Here is a 5,241-nt window from a genome sequence, read left to right on the forward strand (position 1 = left end):
GGTAAAACAAAGGCCCCAGAGTCAAATGCATCACGTGTTGCAATAACGTTACAACGTGTTTGTTTTTATATGGGAGAATATCTCGAAATTATCAAAGTCGTTGACGTATGTCCATGACAACATATATGGTAAGGTATTTGTAAAGAAACAAAAGAAAGATGTGCTTTGGTGGGCAGGAGGCGATAGGATAGAGTGTTTCAGCTTTCGCAAGTCACTGAGTTAACTCGGTCTCTATTCCCCACAAGAACATGATGTTAGAAGCCCATTTTTTGGTGTACTCCAATTGCTGTAAAACTATACTCATCCACTGTTTGGGGTACAACAGGCGTTCCGCGTGCAATGGAAGAATCCAGTTCAGTTCGAGTTTGGAGGGTTTTCGGGGAGGGGGAGGGGGACGAGTTGTTGGTTTTTTGTGCATTTGACGTGATGTCCTGGTCAACGTGTATTGGTCAGTGAGACACATGACATGGGCTGTTGAAGGACCGTCAACCCCTGCTTCAGTTATGGACAACAGGGATGGCTTCATTATCTTTCTTCCGGGTTGGGGAAATCATTAGCATTCAGAGGAACATATTGATTCTTGAGAGCCGTAGAAGCACAGATAATCCGGTAAACAATTATCTTAAACAGTGCATTGTTGATTTATAATTGATAATTCTTTACTTGTTAACTGGACATTCGGAATGGCCAGAGGATTCCTAGCTCAGACTCAGCTGCATCAACAATAGACTGGCATTAAAATCATGTCTACTATGAGGGGCAGAAGTTTAACGAAGGCTGAACTGTTTAGGTCTGTTGTATTATTATAGCTGCAATGTGTTGCAGATAACCGTTTATATTCCGAAGCAGTTTTTCGTGAAAGATCCTCTGTGCGCTTGTATCATCACCATGCCGTTTTCACTAGGAAATACATATCAACTTCTCCTGAATATCTTACAAAATAACGCCAAGAAAGAATCAATTTGTTTTGTTGTTTAACACAACCATCAGCAATATTATTCCTTGAGTCTGTAAGAAATCAAGTGAGTTTGGTTTACGCCTTACTTAGCAATAATGCAGCTATATGGCGGCGGTCTGTAAATAATCGAGTCTAGACCAGACAATACAGTGATCAACATCATGAGCATCTTCCTGCGCACTTGGTAACCGATGGCATGTGTCAACCAAGCCAGCGAGCCTGGCAACCCGATTTCGTTGTTCGCCTCTTACGATAAGCATGTGTTACGGAAGGTTCATTCTAACCCGGAACTTCACGGGTAATCAAGTCTGGACAAGGCAAGCAATTGAATGGCATCATAAACATCTATCCACGTATATGGAACACGATTACATGTGTCAACACATCTGACCATCCGATTCCCTTGGTTGCTTCTTACGGCAAGCATGGGCTGCTGAAAACCGGTTCTTACCCGGACAATTTACGACAACAGTGCAGTATGAATGGTACAATACCATTGCACACTAAAGGTTCAAAGACACAGCTGTTTATTTGTATCATCAAACTGTGTATTTCTTAATTAAGTCCCTTGTGCTTTAAATAAGGGTGTAAAATAGATATGATATATGTGGGAAATATGCATTGCCACTATGTAAATTAATAGCACCATTTGACAATTCGTTTAGCTTTTAGTTGTTTGTTTGCACTGAGACGTAACCCAGTCTCAATATAGCGACGATAGTCATAATCGAGGCTAACGAGGCTAACCGGTTGACAAGAATTTATTTTCAACATGATAAGCACTGAAACATTAAGGTTCGAACTCTTGAGCTGACAAATGTTGAGACAAAATATACTGAGTCAAAAAAGAAACTTCACATTCTTTCTTCAGGGCACTATAAAAGAACAAGAGATGGTAAAATGGTAAATTGTTATTATTTCATTGCTGAGATCTGTGTGATGTACTCGATACACTGACATTGCCATAATCAGTTTCATTAGGCTACACCGCCGTTCCAAAACATGGGTATACAGAATGTCAAGTCACAAGAATAAAAATGCGAAATTTCTCAGTTCAATATCGTGTATGGCCGCCCCGCGCATTCACCACTGCCACACACCATCACCTCATCGACTGCCTGATGCTTGTGAACACGTGGTTTGGGATTGCTCTTGCAAGGCAGCGCCAAGTTCCTGCAAATTCTGAGGTTGGTTCCTAAGACCACGAAGCCTTCTCCCAAGTGCATCCCAAACGTGCTCTATTGGATTAAGGTCAGGGGACCTCGATGGCCAGTCCATGACGTTGATTTCAGCGTTTTGAAAGAAATTTCGTGTCAACATCGCGGTATGCGGCCGAGCATTATCATGCTGGAACTGTAGACCTGGGCCATGAGCCGCCATGAAAGGAACGGGTTCAGGGGTGAGCACCTGGTCGCGGTAAGCAGCAGCTGTGAAGTTTCCATTGGATGACCAGAAGTCGGGAACGGTTGTTCCCATAGAAAGCACCCCACACCATGCAACTTCCACCCCCGAATCTGTCGACTTCCTGTACACAACATTGGGCATACCGTTCACGACGTCGTCTCCAGACTCCATGCCTGCCGTACGCGAATCTGAGGGTAAAGACGACTAAAGACGACTCGATTCCAGTCTCTCTGGGTCCATCGGAGGTGACGTTGGGCCCACAGCAGACGTTGACGTTGATGAAACGGCGTCAATATTGGCCCACGATATGGACGTCGAGAATGGAGATTGGCAGCCCTCAACCGATTTCGAAGGGTCTGTGAGGACAGTCGACCTCTAAACATCTCAGCCCTGGTTCGTGTAGCCGGCAGAAATCTGTCACGTAGGTGACGTAGGACGATTTGACGGTCTTCTGCTCGTGACGTCACACGTGGACGACCCGACCGTGGGCGATCAGAAGTGGTGCCAGTTTGTTGTAGACGACCTCGCAAGTCATACACAGCTCATTGCTCTTGCGACGTCAATAACTGATCTTCCCGCTTGCAACCAGCCAACGGCACGTTCACGTTGCACATTTGACAATCGTGGCATTTCAAGTACCGTTAGAACTGTGGTTTAAAAGTGTTTTTTCAATTCTTGAGGCCAATGCAAAGACGTACATATGAAGAACACTTCGATGCGAAGATCAAGTGATCGACTGCACGTGCAAAACCTGATTTGGCACTAACGTCATTTGCACGAGGAATGGATGGGTTTGAGTGGGTTTTGCTAACGTTTTTCTAGAGTCGACAGATAGGGATCCCATTTCGGATACATAGATGTATCATCAGAGAAGAATTATTCATTATTTTTCAAATTACATTTTGTGAAGTTTCTTTTTTGACTCAGTTTAGTTTATGAATATTAGCCTATAGTGATATCAATGTTACATTAATATCTGTGTTTTACGAATATTATCCTTTTTGCCTTATTCTAACTTTAATGGCATTTTACACAAATTTAGATGCTACCTGCAGATGACACGAGCACTGTGAAGTAAGTTTATCTTGTCATTCGAGGATTCCACATTGCCTTTCAAGGTTTTCATTCATAAAGTTACATCTCCACAAAGTTCCTTATCCACACAAGATTCTACCCCAAAAAACACAAGATGCACTGGAGTGTAACTTAAATGTGTATGTACAGATTTTCAAGGTGTGGATTGTAATTGTTAAACCTTTTTCACACTTGATCTCAGCTAGCGGTTCTCTTGAAACATTTATTTGCATCAAGCTCTACCTAACATTATATGTTTTGTGTAAGACGGATGTTGTTGATGATATATGTAAGTATGCAAATCCACCTTGTACACAGCTCTGTTTCACTGAATAAAACTACTTTATGAAGAGTTCATTGTTGCCTACCAACCAAGTAAATGTACCAGCAAGTAAGAGAAGCGGCCAATGAAATTCCTACACATACCAAAAGATTGATGTACTTACAAGGCATATAGAAGTTGGTACTCTGGTATCAGACAAAATATTATGGATGTCTACTACTCCTTTATTCTATCCCCAACGTTTCCGGGCATTCCCTTGCCCCTTCGTTAGCGCCACAGATTAGCAGAGATCAAGGGGTTTACCTACCCAAGACATTGCTTGAATATTGGTAAAACCCATACCCACCCACTTGGTGGTTGAACAAATATTGGCTACCAAAACTGTCCCAGCCGTTTTCTGTAGCTATCTGACATTGTGCATGGTTATCGGAATCAGCTCAAATGTGTGTTGTTTGACACTTGTTGTTTGACATTTTTAGCAATCAAACAGATAGTTATTCTATCGGAGTCAACCATATTTCTGATGTAAAATATGCGACACTCTGTTCTTGTTGTTGAGTTCAACAAAATGAAATGGAGTAGCAGGGATAAGGAAAATGAAAGAGGTCTTAACTTGTTACATTTGTAACATACAATTCCTTTGAATATCTGGAGGTCGCTGCAGCAGAATCCTGAGAGCATGATCTTTAAGATTCACAATAACCGCAGACCTACGATTTGTGTCAGTGGGCCCAGTGAATCAGCGGTATGAACGAAACAGGTAACTGAGTACCTCATCGACCGACCTGATATTTTGACCCATGATTTGCCATTGAAATATTCAGGACCAGCAGCCCCATGGGAATTCCGGGTAAATATTAGCCCCCTTGTTCCCAGCCGGTCATAAGGGACGTGGAGAAGAGACTGGTGGTCAGTCTCGGCGATTCGGTTGATAGCGTGTCCTCAAAACGACACAGCATGGATTGCGGCTTGGAAATATCCATCACTGGGTTATCTGGTGAAGACTCAAATATTTATCCGTCACCGTCGTGTAGCTGGACAATAATTGCTGGTGACGAGGAATGAATGGCAGGATTGAATTAACGCCGGCCATAAGATCAATCATTCTTCGACAGGAGTACTTTTATGTTTTCATTACCCATCGTCATATTTATTTACAATCGGCACATTTAAAAATGAAAACGATTCTTACATTTACCCTTTGTATGACAGGCGTAGCAACGCGTGTAAAACACTACCAAGTTTTGTGCATTTCTGCTACTCAAACTACTCAATGATTTGTTGTTTAACGCCGCACTCAGCAAATTCCATTTACATGGTATCAGTGTGTTTATAAGCGAATCTGGACCAGACAGTCCAGTGATTATCATCATGAGCATCGATCTACGCAACTGGGATACATCATGACATGTGTCAACCAAGTCAGCGAGTCTGACACCCGATCCCGTTAGTGGCCTTTTAGACAAGCATGGGTTGCTGTAGACCAATTTTGACCCGGATCTTCACGGGTACTACACACTGA

The sequence above is a fragment of the Haliotis rubra genome, unplaced genomic scaffold (genome assembly GCF_003918875.1).
Source record: "Haliotis rubra isolate DU_JTF1 unplaced genomic scaffold, ASM391887v1 Scf182, whole genome shotgun sequence".
Lineage (NCBI taxonomy): Eukaryota > Metazoa > Mollusca > Gastropoda > Lepetellida > Haliotidae > Haliotis > Haliotis rubra.